Genomic DNA, 24,973 nt, shown 5'->3' on the forward strand with positions numbered 1-24,973 from the left:
TTCTTTGCTGCTTTTACAGATCCAGACTAACACGGCTACCTCTCTGATACTTGACCCATAGTCACGTGACTCCCACGGTGTACTCTGTGAGAGGGTCTCTGTTCAAGCTATATATTGCACTATGAACGGTGTGGTTTGGCCGAGGAGTTGCCTTGGATGTCTGAATTTCCCTTTGGATAGTCCCTTGCAGGTCTGAGTTTGTTAAACTGTAACCTGTAACTGTAACACAAAAGTGAAAGATCTGGTTCATGGCCAACCCTTGTGAACCAAACTATGGGTTAAGTTCGTAAGTACCTAATGTGGCTCACGCATCTCTGCTTCCCGGTGCTCTGATTTCATGGTTGGGGCAGGTGGCATGGAGTTCACAACAGTGCTACAACTAGAAAAAAGGTAATGGGAAGAAAAAATTGATGTACTAATTAAGGAGTTATAAAAAGGTAACACTCATTTGATTTGATATACTTGATAATTTTGATTCAGAAACATTTTGTAACCGGGAGGAAATATTTGAAATGAAGGTGAACTGAAGCTGTATCCTACTTTATTATAAGAGCACAACTGAAAATGAGGATGTTTACATATAAATACATCTTTTTGTTACAGCTACAAACTGCAGTTTCATAAGATCCATAGAATTTGGGACTTTGACCAAACTTAGTATATGCCCACAGTTGCCTGTGGCACAGGATTTGAGTGCAGATATACATCATGGTTATCTGAGCTTTTGCTTCATACAAAAATGTCAGCAATAAAAGTATATTCAAATTGCATATCTGTTGATAGTATAAGCATATTTTCTACAATTGAATTAATTATGAAATGTTCATGTTATTCAAAATGGCATGCTTGATATAGTACTTACATTAAGCCACAGCAGAAGGATATTGAATCTTTGAAACATCTTACCAAATTATGTAAACATCACTTTATTTGCAGTGTACAGTCAAATATTTCCTATTAATGAAAGATTCCTTTACCAAATTCCCATAGTAAAGTAGTTTATAGTATTTTCTAAATGAACTGAGCAACATCAGACTTCAATGCAACAGTGTTACCTTGAACCCTTAGGAGATTTTTCATAATCCACCTGGGAGTTCATGTAAGAACTGCCCTTTTAACAATTATGTCTTTCTTAATATTTTAACAAGTTTACAGACCTCCTGGGGTGCTCAGTTACACTGAAGCTACTTCAAGCAAATGCACATGTAAAGTCTTAGCACTATTCAGAAGGCTTTGTTAATCCTTGCTGGGGAGAAATGCGGTCAGATGATACCACAAATCATCTCTTTGCTGGTTAACACAAATTGTATCTGTATAAACCAACAACTTCATTTCCCCTGACCTCTCGTGTGTACATTTTCATATCCATATCATCTTTTGAAAATAGAATTTGGAGCCCACTCCTGTTTCCACTGAAGTCAATGTCAAAATTCTCACCACCTTCACTGAAAGCAGGATCATTTTGTATTCATAGCTAATGTATGAAGGGACTCAAAACTACTCAGACACTAATTTTGACAAGACAAATATTCCATCAAAATGTGAACTGTTCAAATAGATGAATGCATATTGTTTCTTCATTGTTTGCCATACTTCACAAGGAAGATTTTTTACCTTTAAAAATTAACAAAAATCTGATGGTCCTGATGTAGTGTAGCTTCTAATACTAAAAAATAGATAGAATGTGTTTTTACTAAGTTTTTGTCACCTTAAAAATATTTTTGACATCTCAATATGCATCTGTACATGCGCCACCACCAAATTCTGTCCTAGTTAATCATTTTTTTTAAAGCTCCTTTAATCTCTCTCTGGAATCAGCATGTTTTCCATGACTGCAGCTTGTGACTTATATAAATGAAGGAGCTGACATCTGCAGGAGTTTCATAGCCTTTTCTTGATGTCTTAATATGTTAGGCAAAGAGCTGCCAATCCCAAGACCACAGAAATCACAAGGTGGACTTCATATTTTAAAAGACTGAGGGGGACTGATTTCAAAGTGATGAGGAAGGAAATAAAGATCTTCAGCCTCTGTCTTAAAGAAAAAAATCTTAGGTCTAGGAATCACATAGATGAGGCCTGATTCTCTGCTACCTTGCACCTTCTGTAATATATCTGTGCAAAGTAAATGTAAAATACATGTAAAACACCGCCACTCTGATTTTGCAGACAGTTTTACACATACTTTACACTCCCTTGGTACCAGGAGGAAGAGATGGAGAATCAGGCCCATGCTGTTTGAAATGTGTATAAATGTGGCAAATCACACAAAGTATGTGAAAATTATTGTTTAGATTTCTATGACATATTAAAAGTATCTATCCAAACCTTGGTCTACAGTAGCAACTGATGTCGTCATAACTGCATTGCTCAGGGGTATGGAAAACACACACCCCTGAGCGACACAGTTATACTGACCTAACTCCTGGTGTAGACAGTGCTATGCCTCTAAGCATGTGCTATGCTGACGGGAGGGCTTCTCCCATCGGAGCCAAATATGCCTGAAGAGGAAATAAAAATTATCCCTCACATCCAAGAAAATAAAATTGAAACTACCCCACTGCATTGACAAACATCACCTCTCAGTATGCCCCTCCCAGTACAAAATCCTGGGAAAGGAGACAAGCTTTAGATCAAAGGTATGGAAGCAAATTGCCCCACTTGCTCCCCCCCGTTTGGGCAGCCCTGGCTGAGGACCTGGTAGGGAACCGGTTATTAGGATTTGGGAAGCTCATCACTGAAAAGCCCCCACCAACACAGACTCTGGGCATCGTTAGAGCACGCAAGCTGTCCCACCACTACAAGACATGGATACTAGAGGACAGGTGATGATGATTAACATGAAATAAATGCTCCTGTTTAAGGTAGAATCTATAACGTGTGGAGTGCTTTCCAGACACTCCAGAAGAGATGGTCTCTGCTCCGAGGAGTTCAGTCTGATGCCTGCCAGACAGGTAGAGTGAGGCTAGAGGAAGGGAATAGCATATTGGGCCATATTCTCTCTAGCAGTGTGTGTAGTCAATTACACTAGTGCACGGTGAAGGCAAAGAGGATGTAAAATGCCAGGATCAATATTTTACTGCTCACCATCAAAAACAGAATACGTGCACACACCTCCCAAGAAAACCAACCATTTTGTCTTGAACTAAAGGGCAAGTGAAATTTTTCAAGGGACTTTTGTATATATAGGGTGTGTTTTCTGCTGAATTAATTTCAAAATAATAGACTGTGGGGCCATATTGTGCCCTCCTGATGAAAAACCTGAATACTCAGTCTCTAAAAACTGCAGGAGTAGGGCAGGGTGTGAAGGAAAATTGCCAAGGTTAGGGCATGGAGTTTCCTCTTTCAGGCAAGTGTGGCTTGGAGGGCTGTGGACAGGGCAAGCAGGAAGCCCCAGAATCTGTTCCAACACTGGAGACTCTGGACACTCTGAATCGTAAGGCTACAATTTTCTCACGGTTATTTTTAGTAAAAGTCATGGACAGGTCACGGGCAATAAACAAAAATTCACAGAAGCCGTGACCTGTCCCTGACTTTTGTTAAAAGTAACTGAGACAAAATGGGAAGTCGTGGGATCCAGCATCCAAGGCTGCTGTGGCTTCATGGTTTCCCCCGCTACCATTGTGGCTGAGAGCTGTGGGGTTCCCCCTCCACCAGCAGAGAAAATGGGACACCTCCAACCACTTGCCTGAGTCCCCCACCTCCTCAAAGCTGTCGCCCATTGCTTGAACCCTGCAGGGGGCCCCCTCAGGAGGTTGTCGCTGGAACCCTGCCGCAGCCCCCGCTGGCTGCCAGCTCCAGTCCTGTAGCCCCTGGGGCTGAAGCAGAAAAAGTCACAGAGGTCTCTGGAAGTCACAGATTCCATGACTGCCGTGACCTCCGTGACATAAAGGTAGCCTTATTCATAATCACCTCTGGGGCCTCCTTCTCCATCCCAGAGATCTGTACTGTTATTGCCATCTTGTTCCTACCTCTGTACAGCACAAAGTGCAGAGGGAGCAATGAAGGAATTAATTTGGCTTGCAGCAGCTTTCACTTAGTCAGATATATTGGTGTGGTTTGGAGTAGGCCATACCACAGTATATGGCTACTCCCTAGCTCCACCCCTCCATGCCTGAGCACACCCCTTCCTCACCAGCAAGGCCCCCACCACAGGCGGATTGGCACACTTCCTTCCTCTTCTGATCTCCATCCAGGTCCCCTGGACTGATGTGATTGAAGAGCACTGGGCTACTACAGTTATATGTGTGAAGAAAGGAGGTGGTAGTTTACCCATTTGTTAACCAACAATGCATTGCAGCAAGACTGCGTTAGCAGTAACAAGCAGAACCGGGCAATGTCTTTCTAGCAGCCCAAAAAATGCTATCCTAGTTCCCCAGTGGGTGCATGTATCTGTGATGTATATAAAATAATGCATCTGGCTGTGCTGGGGGTGGGAGGGAGCAGGGGGTAGATAAACCATGTTAGAACTCAGCCTGCCGGACAAATGACATGAATCCTGCCAGCCCAGCCCAGCCTTACCTTACAGTAGATAAATACCTATTTGAATTATGGAAACTAAGTGCTATTTACAATGTCATCATTGGAATCCCAGTTTAGATACCTCCAAACACAGGTGTAGTTGTTTCTATGCAAATAGAATGAATGAATTTGGCTACTTATCTTGCTGTATACTCATGTGGAGTCTCAGGCTGTTCATCTAGGGCCTGATCCAAAGCCTAAGTGGCAGTGAAAGGTGTATTTCAGAAGGTTCTGAGCTGTGGTTCATTTTGTATATGGATTCAGAAGTTTGAATGCTTCTCTACATTGTATCCAAATCTCTCTTCTTCTGCTTTCTAGAAATCAGTCTAGAAACTTTTAGAAAAGAGTTTGGTTTGAGAATTTGGTCCATTTGGTCATTTTGCTTGAACTGATTCATTGACCCCTACAAAATAATAAGATACTTTCTTTCTCTCTTTCCACCGCTTGCTACACTAATTTTGTTTTCAGGTATCAAACAATTGATTCAAATTTATCCTGGATTCATTGTCAAAATTCTAGTCTGATCTTCTACATGCTGAAAGGCCCTGGCCTTGCAGAATCAACTGAGAAATAACACTTAGGAGCTATTTGGATAGTTAATTAAGTAAACTGCTGCTACCCACTGAGCAGGCAACAAAGAAAATAGGATGACTAAGTGCATTACAAAGGGATAGAAAATAATTCAAAAATTATTATAATGATATATGGAACAATAGTACTCCCTCATCTGGAGAACTTCAGCTAATATTGGTAATTTCACCTTAAAGATACAATAAAGACTGAAATAGCAAAAATAAAAAAAGATATAGGAACTGCGAGGCAATATTACATGGGATAAGATTTTGGAAAGACTAGAGGATTAATCCTTCAGTACTAATTATTTAGCAAAACACCTGCTGATGGGATTTTTGCCTCAAAAGATTGCTGGATATGGGCATAGGATTATTCAGCTAGAAAGAAGAGTACAATACATAGTTGACCTATGGAATTCACTGCTGCACAAAGTCAAGTCAAATACTGTAACTAGATTCTAAAAAGGACTGTGTAATTTAACAACCACTTATACAAAAGGCCCAAATCCTAAAGTCCTTATTCTATTTTCACTTGGGTTTAGTTAGGAAAACTCCCATTGAAATTAATTGGGAGTTTTCCTGAGTGAGGACTACATGAAAATTGATAAGTATTACAAGACTTGGTCAAACATTTTTAGCAATGATAGCTAAGATTAATGAATAATCCTATCTCATGTGTCAAGTTATAAAATGGCTTCCTGTGGAGATCGGGAAGGAATTGCCTTTCCTAACCTAACATACTATATATAACATACTATATTGTATAATTAATAGGTACTTTGTAGGCATGGTCAACCTCTTGATTCTTCAGGTACTGGCCACTGATGAAAACATGATGGTGGAACATTGTCTGATCCAGCATGCTATATTCTAAATTCTAAGGGTTATATGAAAGGAAAATGGAGAATTTTCACTCTGTGTATGTACAAATATACAGGTCTTGTTCAAGGTAGCAAGGTTCAAGGTTCTTGAAACATGCTGAACTTTTCTAATTTTTGCTGCAGGGTTGGTTGTGGTTTTTTTTTTGTTTTGCTTTATTTTGTTTTGGGTTTTTTGTGCTAGGCAGCTGTGATCAACAGAGTGGTAAAACTGGAAGAGAAAGAAAGATGGCCTCCAATATTGAGCATAAAACTGGCATTCTTGAGTATGGCATTGCAACCTATGCCCCCCAGTTTGAGCAAAGTCAAAGCACATTGTTTCAAAACTAATTTCCAGAGGTAAAGGTCTAATTCATTACGTGTATTCATAGGTCCCTTTCATTGACTATAGCTGTGTGTTCATTTATTTATTTAAACTTCTGTTTTTAACATTAAAAGACATTACTGATTTATCCTTCAAGGGCAATTTAAACTAAGAAATTTAAAGAACAAAGTAACCATTACATTTTACAAATGTCACAGAAACATTGGGCACAAACAAAACAGGCCTCATGAAAAGGCACATTCAGTTTTTCTTTAGAAAAAAATATAGTACCAAATTCATCACTGGCACAACTCACTGAAATCAGTGGAGTTACATCAAGGACAAGTTTGGCCCCTTGTGTAAATTACAATGCTCTCCATCTCTTAAATTGTGTTTCTGCTGTTGCTAATAACTGCTTTGACTTAAATATCATTTTTCCGCAGTTCCAGGAATTTCTCTAATTTCCTGGATCTGATATAAAATAAGCTGCATTCATAAACACTGGGTACGTGTTGTGGACATTAGTGTCCTGAAAGAAAAAAAAAAAAGAAATTAGCTGTTACTTTATCTATGAACTTGCCAGGCTGCAACGGGAAGTAGTTAATTCCTCATGGCTAGACACAAACATTCCATCTTTAGTGACATGTGTAAAGGTTGCTGTTTAGAACAGACTCTTTTCAGGACCCATTCCTTCTGGGCACTTACATTTCTAAACCCCTCAAGAGGTCTGCACTTGTGAAAAACAGAGAGAGTGGAGACTCTGGTGTTCTGCCTAAGACAACGCCAGCACTCTTGTGAACAAACACTGGATCAATCCAGAGTTGGAAGTGAACACGAAAAAAGTGTCAGTCGCTCTTTTGTAAGTCTTTTTGTGGTGCATCTGATTGACCCACATTATGGTGTACAATAGCATGAAAGAGTGTTAGTAATCAGTGCTAATGAATACATGTACCTACCTGATTCATATACTGGACATTACCCTGCACGAATGCTTTTCTTTTGCATTCATTAAAATTCTCATCATGACACAAAATGCTGAACATTTACTCTAATAAAAACAAAAGCAAACAAAAAATGAGACACATTTATTGCAAAGTTCAGTCCAAAAAGATATAAATAAGGAAGTAGCATAGCACAGGCATGTTGTCCCATTCCTCATCCACTGTAGATCATTAATTAATATTTTTAGAAAAGATATTTAAACTGAGACCGCTGTGAGAGCTTGCGGCATAATCCTCCCCTTTTCTTCCCTCTCAACCCCCCACCTCCCCGTAAAAAAGACTACGTGTTACTCTATTCTCACCCTATTTAGAGGAGGGGAAAAGACTTTAGTGAAATTCAACACTCACAATTTGGACTTGTCCAAAATATATTGTGAATCTCATTCTCCTATAACATTTTTTGAGGACTAAAATGGACATTTAGCTTGATGAATTTTGTAAAAAAATATTATTGAAATGATTTAATACCTGGCTTTTCCATAGCACTTTTCATCAGTGGATCTCAAAGTGCTTCACAATCTTTCGAGTATTTATCCTTACAACACCCCAATGAGGTAGAAAAGTGCTATTGTCCCCATTTTACAGATCGTGAACTAAGACACATAGAGGCTAAAGCTATGCCTACACCGCAGTGGAAGCCCAGGGTTTGAGCTCAGGCTGAAACCCAACCCCCTTCCATCTACACACAAATTGCACTAACCCACGGTCCCAGGATACCATGGGGGTGGCCGAGGAGAGCATGGGATCCAGGGTTCAAGCCCGATTGCTTTGCAGTGTAGATATAGCTCCACTGGATTCATGCTCTGGGAATCTGCCAAAATTATCCCACAATTCCACAGACTGACTTTCTTTGTCTTCTGGACAGTCATGTTTAGTAGACAGGCAAGTTTTCCCACAGTGCACCACAAACAAAGGGCTAGAGCAGCCACATTTTGGGAAGGTGCTAGGAAGTCTGGGATATCAGGTTGAAGTCAGGTTGAGATCCAGGCTTCAACAATTCCTAACCTGGGGTTGCAAAAGAGTATAGACACTCAAGCCTTAGGTTAACAAACCCAAGGTCTATTAATTTGAATTCTACTAATGCTAGGCTCACATTGCAGTGTAGACACACCCAATGTGACTCACTCAAGATTGCACAGCAAGCTTGTGGCAGAGGTGGGAATTAAACCTAAGTCTTTGGTTAATGACATAACGACTGCACCATCCTTTGCCTCATTTAGAAAATGATAATGACATAATTTAGATAATAACTTTATAGCTCTCACACACAGAGAAATTTGACACAAAGTTTATTTCTTTATGTATATGAGCTCTGTAATGTTAAGCTTCAAACAGTTCTCTCAGATGTTATGCTTGCCTGGATATAAATATAAAAACCAGTTAAAGGAAATGTCAGTAACAGCAAATGGAATGTTTTGTTTATGGATGAAATCTATCTCTTGGCTATCTGTGGTATTTCTAATGCATAGGTCACCATGGTATTTAGGTGCCATGATTGTTTGGATCCGATGTATAAAAATTAATATCAATTTTACTGTAGTGTTTTTAATGTAAAAATATAAGTAGCAGCTAAAACCTACTTTTCATTTTGTGAAAATGAATAGTTAAGGTCACTGCAGAATATTAGAGAAGAAAAGTGCACAGTGTTTCCAACAAATATCTCCTTTTAGGCCTGTTTCCTAAATGTACAAGTTTAGGGATAGTTAATGTAAACCTTTATTCGTGTAGGGCATTATTTACATAAATATTCTTGCAGATGACTATTGTAGTAGTATTAGAATTTGACAAGCAGATGGTATGATCTGGACAGGAGAAGAGGGTCAAGTTTCAGGAGGGACCTAGAGTGGTGTAACACCAGGGATTCAGGAATTCAAACTAGGATCAGACAGTTACCAGATAAACACAAGCCGCTCAGCACGTAACACTAGCATCTCAGCATGCTCAATAATGATCTTTTTGGTGAAATTCTGTCTACTTGCTGCATCATTTATTGCAGTGATTTTTCTCTAAGAAGTGTCAGAGTGCAGCAAGTAGAAGCATGAACTGTGGCACATGGCCTGATGCCCCCAGGAACCATTAGAGTTTGCAGAAAGGAATCTAGCCCAGGCATGGACTTGACGGAAGCAGGAGTCTGAACGGTACAAGGATCTTGTAAAGCAGAGGGGAAGCAGGAAAGTAAAGCTTTTATCTCATGGAGGAGCAGTGCAGAGAAGTATGCTAATCTGATGCTTCCCACTGTCTCAGCATTAGCAGGTATGTGGGGAACTCTAGGCCTAAGCCTAAGGAAATCGTGGTGTGATGCAAGTTTTTCACAAATAAACAATCTGATGTGGACAGGACAGACCCCTTTATGCCAGGATTATGGACTTTGGTTGCCAGATGTAATTTTGGAGATCTGCGGTGTTGCCAATTCTCACAGATTTATTGCAAGTCTGATGATATTTGATGGTTTTCTTAAAACCCTGGCTCCCATATGTGATTATGTGAAAATCTCAACTTTCATTTAAAAAACCCAAACATCTAGCCCTCGTGGTTGTGGAGAAAAGCTTGAAAATGTATCATAACTCTACCCAAGTCCATGTACATACCGGGCTCAGACACTTAGGGCAGGAAAGCAGTGAGGCACTATTCTAACTTCAATGTATGCAACAATCTCTGTAGGCAACTGCTTTGTCAGATTTCAACAAGACAGGCCCGGTGCTGCTTGCTTTCCCAGAGTGAACCGGATCCAGAGAGACCATTATACATGTCAGCTGCTCTCTGGTGATGTACAATAAGAGCACAATGTAGTCAGTAGGAAAATGGAATCTCATATTAACAAACCCAGAAAAACAAACAAACCAAAATACTAAATAAAATCTCTGGTAGTGGATGGAAAGCCAGCAACTCATTTAGGGGAATACAGTTATTGAGGCAATGGATCTGATCAGGTTACAGAACCAGAATTTCATAAGCACTGTACAGGAAGGCAAAGAATTAGTCCCAGGGACTATAGAGACAATCTTAAAAGAGCCTGGAGATGTTTTCAAGGGCGTCCGCTGTCTAGAAGGTGAGCTCTGGCCAGAAGCAGATCTACTAGTTGAGTTGGTGTACTTAACACAGAGGAAAATCCCAGCAGTGCTGGATGAACCAGTCAAAAGGGAATTTGAGAGTCAGCAAAGGAGGGGAATCTTTGTAGTGAAAGATTCTAACACTGCCTGGATACGCAGCATAGTGGCTCTAAAGAAACCATAGAGTAAATTATGGATCTGAATAGATCAAAAGTAACTGAATCAGTCACTAAAAAGATGTCACTACCTACTACCCCAAATCAATCAATTATAAAAGGTCAAGCAGATGATTCTATAGGGAGTAGCCAGCTGACAAAAGTTAGGTACCAGAAGGAGCAGGCGTATACTACAAATATATAGGGAAGAGCTGAATATACATAATAGACTCAGAAATTAAGGTCAGATACTTGTAATTCCTGTCTCTCTGTGCAAGAGAGTTCTAGAAAAATAAGTTGAATTCACTAGAAAAGTATATGCCTCAGCCCTGGTTTTGATAATTGTGTGCAACAACCTTGAGAATGTGTTTACAGGCCAGGAATGAGTGCACAATTGCGTTCCTTTATGGAAAGGTATGAGATCCGCCAGACTTGTGATAACCAACTGCAGAAGGAGTTTCTAATACCACACAAGGTTCCTTCTGGCCAGGGAAAATGATTGGAGTAGATCAGCAAACATGCGGATGCCGCCCAGCCCCCAGGCGCCCAGGGCCGCCGGGGCCCGGGGGCCTGGCCCCCCCTGGGCCCCAGAGGCCCTCCCGAGGAGCGCCCTCCCTCGCCTCTCCTCCTCCTCTCTCCGGCCGGCGGGCGCGCCGAGCGCGAGCGCCGGAGCTGAGCCCCCCGGGGGGGGGGGGTGGGGGGGTGGGGGGGGGGGCGGCTGCTGGCGCTGGCGGAGCCGCCACAGCCCGCCCCCTCGCCCCTCCGCTCGGCCTCTCCAGGCTGGCAGCCGCGCCGGAGGCACCAAGGGGGAAAAGGGGGGGGGGCCGGGGGGGGGGGGGGGGGGACCACTGGAGGGGGCCGGGCGGCGGGGGGGGCGGGAAGGGACCCCCCCGCCCGCGGGGGGGGGGGGGCCGGCGGGGGGCCCGGGGCCGGGGCGGGCGGGGTGGGGGGGGGGGGGGGGGGGGCCGGGGGGGGCGGTGGCGGGGGGCGGCCGGGGGCGGGGCGGGAAAGAGGGACCGCCCGCCGCCCACAGCCGGTCTTCAGCGGGGGGGGGTTCTGTTCTTTCGGGACCACCACCTGTGCCGCCGCCAAGCCGCCAAACAGCTGTTGGTGGCGCTAGCACTTCCAGGAGGGAGGGGGGGGAGCGCGGGGAGAGGAGGAGGGGAGGAGATGGAGAAGAGGGGGGGGGGGGGGCGGGGTCATGGATGGGGTGGGGGGGGGGGGCAGCAAGGGGGCGTGTCAGTGATGCGGCCCTCGGGCCAATGCACTAGTCCACATGCGGCCCTCGGGGTCATTTGAGTTTGAGACCCCTGGAGTAGATATATTTACCTCCAAGGAAAAAACACTACTTCACAACAGTAGATATTCCAGCTTCTGAGAAGTAGATACAACGAATGATATGAGAGCCAGTAAGTGGTTCACAAATTAAGGGTGCACTTTGAAAAGTTTGGCATTTTGAACACCGTACTCCGGTTGTGGACAACCTGCAGCCCGCAAGCCGCATGCAGCCCATCAGGCTAATCCGCTGGCAGGCAGCGAGACAGTTTGTTTACATTGGCTGTTCACAGGCATGGCCGCCCGCAGCTCCCAGTGACCAGCCCTGCAGAGATGGAAGAGACTCAAGAGAGAGACAGGTTGCCAGATTTGGAAACAGGTGGAAGAGGGGCAGAAGTAATGCAGTTAAGGTCCAGTAACCTGTTGAAGAAACCACATTATCTTAGGGACTATGTATCTGTCTGAAATATGTGACTCCAACTAGGCTAACTGCTAGTAACCTCTGGCCTACAGGTGTTTTGTGGAACTGGAAGTTAGTTAATCATTTGTTGTTCATTTGTTTACATCACACAGAGTCCTCCGGTTTGACAGTGTTTCCAAGATCTCAGAACAGAGAGACACACACACACTCTGTGGTGGGGCCTTATCTAAAGTTATGGGTTACTTTAACCCATTACCCACCCCAGGTAATTTACACCTAAATTAATCTGTGAGAGTTCAGACCCACAGATGACTACAGTAGAGAGGTTATCAATAGAAGGTGGACTCCATGGTGCACACCAGGGACATCACAGTGCTCTTTTTATAATAATTATTTTTAGCCAACCAAACAACAATATACACATTGTATTGGAGAAAGGTGTACTGTATCTAGTGAAGGAGAGAGAAACAAATATGGGAGACTTAGTATTTGCATTACTCAGCCCATGACATGGAAAAACCCAAAGTGTTAGCCATCATCATCATCACCATCATCATCACCACCACCACCAGTCGTCATCCTGACATCTCCCCTCTGGGCATGCAGGCCGGGATATAGCTTTTATAATGTGTTACGCTAATGCCCACTGGGGTTCAGACATATTTACAAATGTTTTAACTCCTTTTCCTTGTTTGAACTTCCACTCCCCACTGCTTTTGGGGGCCCTATTTTCCATAGGCCAACTTGTTAGCTCCCCTTGTACTCGTTAACATTTATGTTACCTTATCACCATAGTAACAAGTAGTTGCCTTAAGGAAGTCTCTAACATTTCACCCCGGCTACCAATGATTATCTTGTGGTGTCTACTGATCTCTCAGAGATATTATCATCCAAACTCAGCAGTTATTTTCAAAACATCAGCATATCACAAACATAGACACAAGCTCAGTAAGTTTATTATTAACTTACTTTATGCTAACTTACCTTTATAATATAGCTAACTTATCCTAAGACCTAATTTGGCTAAGCTAGATATCTTAGAAGCCTGAGGCCTGTAGGCCCTGTATTACAACATTAATTAATACTTATATTTCACCTCTTTTTCCTAAATATACCTGCTATATTTTATTCTTGGCTATGGTAGGAGATGCATGAGGCAGTTCACATATCAGAGCTATTATTTCTGGTTGTCTGAAGACTTAGATGTCACTGCATCAGTTGCAGTTGGATCTTAGTATTAAGTTGTTTTTTTTTCTCAAGAATGAGGGCTAGCACCTTATTTTTGTTGAGATGGAGACGTAAGTGTGAACCTATAGCACCTTTACTTTAATCTGGCCCTCATCCATTTCAAACACTTTGGGGAAAAACAACTTCAAATATTTTTTTGCAAAAATTATTTTTCATTGTTCAACCCCTTCCACCCTGGAGCAGAGCAGGGAGTGAACTGTTACTTTGAGACTTTATCCCTTGCTCAATGGGGACAGCAAGCCACACTAGCCCTTCTCCTGTTCCTACATGTCCTCTCCCTGCCCACCTCTCCTCCCTTTGTTTGGTCTGGCATTGTGAGTAGCTCACACAGGGGGCTCCTTACACCTCCTTACTCCTCAGTGCAGAACTCCTCTGGGTTCACAATTTCATCTATACACTTTTCAAGTTGGTGTCATGATAGGAATGCCTACAGCTCACAATACCCCTTTCACATTAAGTATTTTACGTGTTCTATAGAGAGCTAAAGGAAAGTATAGAGCAGCTACATGACTTGGCTGAGGTCATACAGTAAATCAGGAACAGTAAAGAATAGAACCCAGGAGTCCTGATTCTCAGTACCCTATTCTAATCTTCCCCTCAGAATGATGCTTTTAAAGTTCTAGTAATAATTTAGGAGAGAGCGGCACTTTTCAGAAGAAATTGGGTGGGATTTTCAAAAGCACCTAAGTCTGTTAGGAGCACAAGTTTGTTGAAAGACTTGTGCTCCTAAGGCAATTAGGTGCTTTTGGAAACCCCATCCTCTGCCAGATAAGCACCTTAGCAAAAGGTGAATATTTTCTTGTTCTACAGTTCCTTTTCTAGAGATAAAAAAAGACTTGGTTCTGACTGCCCAGTCAAGCAGAAATACATTACTGATGTCTGCTCAAATCTCCTTTTCGGTCTGATAAACATTATATACAATTGGGTGTTATTTGTCATTCAAAAAACGATATTGTGTGTGGGAGGAACAGCAAAAATATACTTCAGCTGATGCTTACTAATTACCCATGTTAAAAGCTTAGCTTTCAAAATGTTACTTAAAAAAACATTGGCTTTGTTGAGGGGAAATTCTACCACATTTTGTGTGATGATGGGGAAGCCCAGATTTAAGCATGCTTAGTTTTGGACCCCACCCAAATGATCTGTTTCTCATCCTTATTTACTTCTTAACATGATATGACTCAACTCTTTAAACATTTCAGATTTAAATTAGGGCCAAGAGAAAATATTTCCCCCTGCCAAGACATCCTGGGATGGAATTCCATTATCCATCATGCTCCTAAACAGGGATTCCCTCCTACTCAATTCTGAGTAATAATTTGGAAGTAAGATCTTGGTATTCCCTCAGAATGACTGGGCTAAGCTTGCAGCTCAGCATGAATCACTTGTATACGTAGGCACATTGATAGAGAGTAAACTGTCCAATTTGTAGTTAGAGTGTATGTTTTCCATTCATTTCATTTGCTTCATCAGCCTCGATTCAGCCTCTCTGCAAACCACACCCTCGTTTAAAATGATTACAGGAAGAAAAGGTTGAGCAAGCATGACCACTCTTTTCCCCCAAGGCAAACTGCCTAATATGTACTTTTAGAAGTTACTCCCAGGGAGAAAATAAGAGCTCTTGTCATTTGCAGTAACATGGTGAGAGACCCTCTGCACCTACTGTGTGGTGGGACTCACAAAGCTACAGAGTGTATGTAAAAGGCGAGGAGTCACCGCTGGATCCCCTCCTCATGGCTGAATGTGGCACAGCGGCTCTCTTCCCATCTGGTGCCCTCAGCTGAGAGCTACTCTGGTCCTCCGGTGGTCTGCCTCTTCTGATGACTTGGCTCTCTGGTCAGGTCACAGTTTAGGACGACCTCTTCTGGGGTAAAAGAAAGTCCACCAAGTCAAAGTCCAAGACTTTGCATCAAGTCTTTGGCTCCAACTCTGGGTGCCATGGTCCTCACATCCTTCTCCCAGGGCTTTCAGTCATTTCTATCCCATTCTATAGAGCTTCACTCCGGTGGCTGGGAGGGAACCCAGTCCCTTCAAGCCCAGGGACTCTTTAACCATTGGCATAATTCTAGATCAAGAAAAAAATCAAAAAGTTTGTAAAGGAAATCACTGGGACCCTAATTCACTAATAGGAACAAGGATGGATTTGTGATTTTTTTTTTTTTGGTGCACTGAGATTCAGGATATCTAGGTTCAATTCCCATCTCTGTCACAAACTTCCTGTGTGAGCCTGGAGAAGTCACTGAATCTCTCTGCACCTCAATCCCTCATCTGTAAAATGGAGATAATAATGCTCCCTTTGTTTCTCTTGTCTCTTCAGATGGTAAGATCTTCACAGTAAGAACTGAATTAACTAGGGGTATGTACACCACTGGGGCCTGTTGGAGCTACTGTAATACAAATAACCAATCATAAAGAGTGCACAAATTAGCTTTTTCAGTGAAATGCTTGCAAAACAGCCATAGGAATTTCCCCCTTTGAGGTCTGATTCTGCAAGGTAATGAACAACTCCTCGAGGTGGGGCTCACTCGTGACTCTCATTTACTTCAATGAGAGTTGAGGGCACTCAGAACTTGCAGGAGTTGCTCAACACCTCACAGGTATGAGCCTTTAATGATATGTTCTCACCTAAGATGGCCTCTAGCAGCTTTCCAGGCTAACTGCTAGAAATCCTATTAACAATTTTTCTCAGAGTGGAAGTTCTAATGCCAACATAAACCAATTGAATGTTACCAACATTGGTAATTACCATAATTTCGTCAGAACTCCCTCATGTCTAATGTATACAGTAGCTTTAAATACCTCCATGTTGCATATTATATCTATATCATATATACAGTAACAGGTGTCACTAGAGATTTTGTTTCCTATATACGGCAGTTACTTGAAGCTGGGGATTGTTGCACACTAACAAAATGTCAGGCTTTACTAACTCTTACCTGGAAACTTCACTTGACTGCAGTCCCTCATATTCATGGGACTCTATCCAGTGTAAGCAGGGAAACATTTTTCTACTTTATCTGAGTTTGCTCAAGGAACTGAAATCATCCAGTACTGAGTCACATGCCATTTGCAGAGCCCCTGACTAGTGCATAGCAAATTCTAAGAAATCCTTTATTCAGAATGTCCTCCGGTTTTGCAAGCCCATGGAATTCAGGTGACCACAGGAAGCAGTTGAGAGGTTTTCCAGCCTGACCATATCAGCCGTCTCACCACAAGAACTTCCTATTTTGGCTGAGTCCCTTCAATCAATTTGAGGCTGCTCTTTATGATCAATAGGAATGAGTTGAAGGATAGTTTGTTTGCTTTCTGTTTGTGAAGTAGTTCTTGTTCACAGCTTTCTCTTTCTTACGTGAGAACGGCTACTGTTTGCTTTAATACTTTAAGCCTTTGCTAATTATCCAAATAGGGGTGGAGGGGGAAGCAAAATACACTTCTCATTAAGTTTAATGCAAAGTTGACAGTAAAATTAATCATATGAAATATAGCAGGCAAAGACTAATAAGAGAACAGAACAATTAATTATTATATGAGTAAATGTGCATTTATATTGAAAACGACTGCAAATAAATAGTAATGTAAACCTTAGCAGTGATATGGGAAAGTGCTATCTGTCCTAAGGTTTAGCGTTACAGACAAAGATCTTGAAAGGAAAAGTTTTGTTGTAGAAACAAAAAAACCCAAACAAACCAAAAATAATCACAACACAAAACCATGAGTATATAATGAAAATAAACCTGAGAAAGTGACTTCACTAACTGAAAGAGATTTGCATGCATAGAGTTATAGAAGTGTAGGTAAATTAATGACCTCAGTTACTGGAAAATAATATTTGCATTGGATAACTTAACACTGGAATAGGGTAAAAAGAGGGCATCTTATCTGTATCAGATCTCGACATCCTAACTAGAGCATTGCTATGGATTTTTTTCTGTTGGACACTCTTCTTTTTAAAGCAGAACAATTGTGAATTGTCTTATTTTGCCTATGATCTCTTAATCTCAAAGTCAGCACAGATACATAACACTACTTAATGGAGGAAGAGAGATTTGTTTGATTAAAATAAATGTTTGATCCTTCATGGAACGTGTAGACTATATAGAGAACAGTGAATAGCTTGTGGAATAGATATCTGCATGGGTCCTAGATAATTACACTATTGCAAGATCTTTGGGGTAAAAAGATTTTCATCTGTATTTTCATTTTTTGTAATGAAATTGTATTTTCATTGTTCTATAGTATTTTCATCTGTTCTATCACAGTAAACAAAAAAGAGTCATAATGATAATACAAAGGGAATACACCACATTCTGTATCAAATTAGACTGTTAAGTCATCTTGACTGGTATCCTGCCTCAAGCACTAGCCAACAACAGATCCTTCCGAGGGCTTATATGCAATACTGCAAATGAAGGGATATATCCTTTACTGGCCTGTATAGTGACTGGATTACAAAGCTGGAGTAAAACATCATGAGAATCTGAGATAAAGCATCCTTGGTTGGAGATATACCAATCTCCTAGAGCTAGAAGGGACCTTGAAAGGTTATCAAGTCCAGCCCCCTGCCTTCACTAGCAGGACCAATTTTTTGCCCCAATCCCTAAGTGGCCCCCTCAAGGCTTGAACTCACAACCATAGGTTTAACAAACCTGTGCTCATACCACTGAACTATCCTTCCCCAGATGAAAATTGAGCTATTGGAAGAGGTTGGACTGAACCAAAGCCTGACTGGTTTTGTATCACACTGCAAGATCCATCTATTTGCTCGCATTTTCCTGCTATAGCCAAAGTCTAAGATTAACTAAATATTAATATGATCCTCCCTGCACCCTAAAAACTGAACTTCCTAAAACCTAGGAAAGGCAAAGAGTAAAACCACTATGGACATCTTCCATGCAGCTCTAATGTCCTGTTTTCTACACTTACTATCAGTACTGCTGTGGCAGATGCTAAAGCAATGCCAATAATAGATTATTAGTTTTCTCAAAACTCACAAATATTAATCCAGAAGTTCACATTTTAACTTAAAAAGAGTAACAACAAATATTAGAAATTACAGAAATGTACCATTAAGGTCACCGAGATGATCTTAACCCTGCCCTGATTCTTACTGATCTTTCACTGTCTGCATACATTAAATGTTGCATTTAAGATTGAGATGTTTTGATGAATGAGTGTTTGATAAGGACATGAAGGAGTTTCAGCCTAAGGTACTTTATTTGCATATTTTTCCTGTGGCATCAAGGAACCCTGAAGTACAATGCCTTTGGTTTTGTGCATATGCCCCTGATTCTCAGTTACACTATGGCCCCATTACACCACTTTGATGGCATAAACGAGCCTTAAAGGGTGTTGAGTTGCCTTCATACCTTTGTGCAGAGAGTTTCTCTGGCCAGCACACAACTTTCATAAGAGCTCTGCACCAGCCCCCTGCAGAGATACCATGTTGAGGAAGGGCCAGTGGAGGGAGTGGACTCAGGGAATGGGCACTGTGCCCTGGTTATTCTCTGCTTCCCAGGGCATTCATTGCCAGACTCCCTCCAGATGTCCCATGTAGCGTTTGCCTTCCTACTCCACTCCAGACCGGCCCTAGAATGTGGTTCTCTCTCTCTCTGTTGCTAGACACATTCATAGACCTAATATGTTTCTGTGCCTGCCATTCTCCACATTGCAGCTGTATGATTCAGAGCCATACAGACTTTTTAAAGTCTGTATTGGAGCAACACAGAGTTAGGAAATGAATGGGGATTCAAATACCCATGGTAACTGTTTGTAATGACTAAATAAACTCTCCACAAATAACCCAATACTAGTCAAGGGCACCCATACTCACAACACCCACAGAATAAAAACTATTTGAAGTATCTATTCTAGGCTAAGCCATTTTGAGCTATGACAAGCCAAAACAGAGAGAGGAAATAGAAAAATGTTCACATGAGAACACCTCAATTTTTGAACCCTCACATCTCAAAAATGCCTTTTCTGATTTGCCGCCAACCACCCAGAAAAATTCTACTCTGGCATAGGTTCACACCTGTGAAATTTCAGATGGATTTAGTTAGTGTTGGCAAAGTTCCTGCAGGTCATAATCAGCCTTATAAAGGAAGGCAGGCATCAAATTAAAACTGTGGAGAGTCTGTACTGTTTGTCATACATAACTATGGAGACAAACTATTCTCCAAAATGCAGCTTTTTGATCTGGAGGCAAGTTTGTCATCAAGAAAATAACTGATGAGAAATGCAGCGTTTCTGTCTGAGTCACTGGCATTTGGTATATTTCCTCAGTGCAGTTGTTCATTATAAAAAAAAACACTGTGTCAGAGTCACAGCTAAAGATACAAAAAAATAGCCACAGATAAACCCCCTAGACTTTCTACAGCACTTGGGGAGGGAGTGGAGAAATCTGAGGAGGCCCCTCTACTATAACATTCATTGTTTATTTCCTAACCTTTAACACATGCAAAGATTTGGAAACATAATAAGGAACGTTGCACTGGTATTGAGTTTTTGTTAAAAAAATCAGTTAGACTTGACCTTTTGAATATATTGACAAAAAATTATTGAGCCACAGGAATGGGCCTTGGATCAGTGTTTTGTCCATAGCAGAGTAACAAAGTTTAGTCTGCAAACATTGACGTGAATCTGCTGAGTAAAACAAATAAAAATTTACAATTACCTTGCACACCTACATATTGTGGCTTATGTTATGACTGTCTGAAATAAGGTCTTTATATCCTAGTCCTTTAACATTCCCTCCCACTTTTTTTTTCTTTTCTTTTTTTTTTAACAACAACAAGCACACACTATTACATGCAGAATACTTTGCTCTCTCAGCTATGCATAGCTATAAGGAAGAAGGGTTTTCCTTAAAGTTTAATCACACCTTTCTTTTCTGACTTATACTTCTGGACTTCCGTATGCTGCCAATTGAGTTTCTGGCTAACCTCAGACATATAGAATCCTCTTTCCCTCTGGAAAGACCAAAAACCTTTTTCATGGTGTTTCTAGTATTATGGCTGCATTCCTTTCTTTGAATGTCAAGGCTAAGTGGACCAGAGCCAAGAAACAAAATTATACCAATGTCTTTACGCTCCCAGCTGATCAACCAAACCAATGAATAAAATACAATTAAAACTAATTTTCCTCCCTTCTGTGGAACTGTAAGGGATGTGGAGTGCAGCTGTTGTGATTTGGTTTACAGGCTATGGTTTCAACCTCAGTATATTCTTACTGGTACATTTTCAAGGCAGAATATTAGACTTGCTTCTCCCATAGTTAAAGCTTCAGTTAATAATTATTGTTCTTTCTGGAGTGCCATGATTGTACATTTTACTTTCAAAATAAACAAAAATGAAGTGGACAGATTCTGTTCTCTGCCAGATTGGTGCAAATGTGGAGGAACTCCACTGATTTTAATGAGATGACTCCAAATTTATACTGGAGTAACTGAGAGCAGAATGTGGCCTAAGGTCCATGCCCATAACATGTGCCACACTGACAGTTTACCCTTGAAATAATATATCTTAGCACAAGAAGAGAGCTAATTCTTTGGACATCGTGTTTCAGTTGTATTGTGCAAATTTAATCTATTACTACTTTTCTGGTTCAAGTGCAAGTATGCACCTGCTATAACTAGTAACAGGCCAAATTCTGCTTTCAGGTACATTGACTTCACTGCAGATGTGCTATCAGAAATGAGAGGAGAATTTGTCCCAAGGTTTTCAAATCAGTGGTGCGTGATGTTATTTTCCCTTGAACTGAAGCGAGAAGCAGTAGAGGATGTAATATACTTTTGCCCACAAATGTTCCCTCGTAGTGGTGCATTCAGGCTTCTAGATGCAGTATTTTCTTACAAGCTGTTAATTACAACACCCAAGCTCTTAATCATTCCAAGCATTTTGGCTTAAATCCAGTAATAGATATAAGCAGCCAAGTCAAAAACATCGTTTCACTTCTTCTACAACGGTCTCTCTTATTTACAATCTCATATATACAGGTTTCAGGACTGGATACTTTTATTATATGAAATAATAATAATATAATTGAGATGTCTCAAATAAACCTTAATTAGGATTTAGTAAGCATTCTCGTTAGCCTCATGTCCAGTAGTCAGGTCTGCCTGCATCAGCATGTGCACTGTTACATGCTTGTTTTGAATGTTTTTTGCAGCAAGTTAATGTGCAGATTGGACACCATGACAGTGTGGGTGCCCAGGCAGCATAGGGTTTGTAAATTAGAAGCAGTTGCACTTGCACAAATGAATGGCTCCAGTGGCAGAAAATCTGGTGTCTTATATTAAATAGATTAAACTATATTATTTAATGCATATTTCTTTAGCATATATCCATTTTAGTGCATAATTGTATCTTGAGTAATACTTTTAATAAGAGACTGGTATTTAATAAAGTGACTTACATCTTGTACAAACCCATTTGCATCATTAGGTTGCATAGTGTATAAATGGGACAGAATTTCATCCATAATATAATGATTATCACAGAATCATAAAAATATAGGACTGGAAGGGAGCTCGAGAGGTCATCTCATCCAGCCCCCTGTGCTGAGGCAGAACCAAGTAAAATTAGACAATAACTGACAGCTGTTTGTCCAACCTGTTCTTAAAAACTGCCAATGATGGGGAAGCCACAATCTCCCTTGGAAGCCTAGTCCAGTGTTTAACTATCATAGAATATTAGGGACCTCAGGAGATCATCTAGTCCAACCCCCTGCTCACAGCAGGACAAATCCCCAAACAGTCCCCTCAAGGATTGAACTCACAACCCTGGATTTAGCAAGCTAATGCTCAAACCACTGAGCTACCCCTCCCTAACCTTACAATTTGAAAAGTTTTCCTAATATCTAACCTAAATCTCCCTTGCTGCAGATTAAGCCCATTACTTCTTGTCCTACCTTCAGTGGACACGGAGAGCAATTGATAATCATCCACTTTACAACAGCCCTTAATGCAGTTGAAGACTGTTATCAGCTCCCCCTTCAGTCTTCTTTACTTAAGGCTAAACTTGACCAGTTTTTTTAACTTGTCTTCGTAGATCAAGTTTTCTGAACCTTTTATCATTTTGTTGCTCTCCTCTGGACTCTCTCTAATTTGTCCACATTTTTCTTAAAGCATGGTGCCCAGAACTGGATACAATACTCCATCTGAGGCCTCACTGGAGTGGGACAATGACCTCCCTTATATGACATACGGCACTTCTATTAATGATATTAGCCTTTTTTGCAACTGCATCACATTGTTGACTCATATTCAATTTGTGATCCACTATATGCCACATTATGGGCCAGATTCTGCCTCTCTTAGTCACATGAATAGCACATTACTTGCAGGGGAAGAGACCCGTATGACCTGTGGGAGAGGGATAGAAACTAGCCCTACCCTAATTACATATATAACATTGGTTGAGAACGTTCAGAACATTCATGGGCAGATGTTTCGAGTGGTTCTCTTTTGGAATGTGCATAACTATATAAGGAAAAGGGTGGATAAACAGAGAGTGAAATTATGGTCCCAATAAAGTTTCCAGTTGTACATTTTCTAGTGTTTTGTCCAGTCAAATTTCAATTAAGTTGGCAGAATAGTGAAAAAAATTACTTGTGAACATCTTCACTAATTCTGATTCTCATGCTTTTTCTGTTTTCTCGTCTGTGACTATTAATGGGAACAGATTTCTGTCAACAGGAATGTTAGGGGAGAAAGTCTGTCCTTCATGCAAAGTGCATGTGAACAAAAAAATATTTGCGTCAAAATACAGATTCACTATTCATGCTGGAAGTATTTGTCTGATTTCTGAGGTTTCATTCATCCAGTCAGGGAGCAGAGAGAGAACCCACATGATTTAGCTGACTAATTACAGCCCTGGAAAAATATATAATGAATAATCAATGCAAATACACTGTGAACAACGCATAGCTTGAAATACCTCTTCAAGGTGCTGAGCAACCAATTGCAAATAATGGGTACATTTATAAAAATCCACATATTTGCAAATAATTAATGCACAGAAAAAAATCTAGACAAATTATCTGATAAATAGATCAACTAGCCCTCATTTTAAATGTCCAAATCAATGAAGCTTCCACAATTTCCCCTGAGGCACTTTTCTACAACCTAATACCATGTATCTAACAACCAGGAAGAATTTCCTTGTAGTCAGCCTAAATTTTATTTTTCTTAATGTCATTCTTTTCCTCCTAATTATACCCTGTGTGCTACCTTAAAAACTTCTTTTCCATCCTTATTGTTTACACTCTCCCAATATTTGTAGACTGTTTCCATGCTGCTCCTCTTTTCATCTATGAACTAAAGTATGCATATTTAGCCCTTTTAATCATTCCTCATGTGTCAATTTCTCTGATATTTAAAAATTATTTTCTCTGAACTCCCTCCTATTTGATAATATTTTTGTGATAATCTGGTGACCAGAAATGAATGCAATATTCCAGGTGTGGTAATAACCAGGACAAATAAGGAGGGTCTCTTATCTCCCTGCTCTGTTAGATGATGCCTTTGTGAATGCAACTCAAAGCTTCATGGCCTTTTTTCTGCCACAGCATGTTGAAAACTCATTACTAATTTTTTGTCCACTGTTGCCCCTTTGATCTCTTTCACCATTATTGTTTTTCCAGTTTATTCCTCCCACTGAGCATCTATATTTCAAAACAATTTTCTCAAATGTATTACCTTGCATTTCTTCAACTCAAGTGTTCTTTTATCTCTGTCCATGTTTTTCAGCTCTCTGACTTCACGGTTACAGACCTTCCCACTTCAATATCATCTCCAAATTTCATTTAAAAACTGTTTGCTTCCTCTGCATGATAATCAATGGAGAAGTTAAATAAATCTCGACCAAACACAGACATCTATGGGTCCCACTATGCATCTCTGCCCCAAATATGCTATAGAACATTGCCACTTATAACTCTTTGTTATAGCCCTACAGCCAGTTTTCTATCTTTATGCCTGTATTCCTATCCAAACCAATTTGAGTTAATTTTTCAAGATTCAAGAAAGCAACAGCAAATGCTTTATTTAAAATCCCAATAAAGTACACTGACTATTGGGCAACAGGCGGAATGAAGAGGGTAAGGGGAAGTGCAAGAGCTTTTCTGAAGATCTCCACTACAGAGTAGAACACCTGTAAAAATATAATGGTCTGCTGCTGTTTCATTCCATCCTATCACACCATCTCAGCTTTCTAAATGCCTAGCCAAAATCAGCAGCTGGATGAAAAAGCTGCTGCCCAAAACTGAGCCCAAGGATAACAGAGATGATGCTGGTAAGAAGAACTACGAACTTCATTGAACTTATACTTCATTAGAGGAATAGGCACAGAGGGTAAATTTTCAAAACACCTAAGTGACTTAGGAGCTAATATTCCATTTTCAAAAGTGATTCAAACACTTAGGAGCCTATCATTGGAAGTCAATGAGACTTTGGCTCCTAAGTACCTAAAATACTTTTGAAAATGGGACTTTGGTTCCTAAGCCACTCAGGCACTTTTGAAAATTTTACCCATAGCCTTTTTGGAAACAAATG

General features: G+C 40.8%; 1 long non-coding RNA gene across 1 annotated transcript; it reads right to left on the reverse strand.

The window, feature by feature from the left end:
- Positions 1-302: 302 nt before the first annotated feature.
- LOC120398564 lies at positions 303-24,246 on the reverse strand. Its single transcript, XR_005594544.1, has 3 exons — positions 24,119-24,246; positions 7,229-7,320; positions 303-379 (listed from the first exon to the last, which is right to left on the reverse strand). It is a non-coding gene; the product is annotated as an uncharacterized LOC120398564 (long non-coding RNA).
- Positions 24,247-24,973: the final 727 nt, after the last annotated feature.

The sequence above is a fragment of the Mauremys reevesii genome, linkage group 1, assembly GCF_016161935.1.
Source record: "Mauremys reevesii isolate NIE-2019 linkage group 1, ASM1616193v1, whole genome shotgun sequence".
Taxonomy (NCBI): Eukaryota; Metazoa; Chordata; order Testudines; family Geoemydidae; genus Mauremys; species Mauremys reevesii.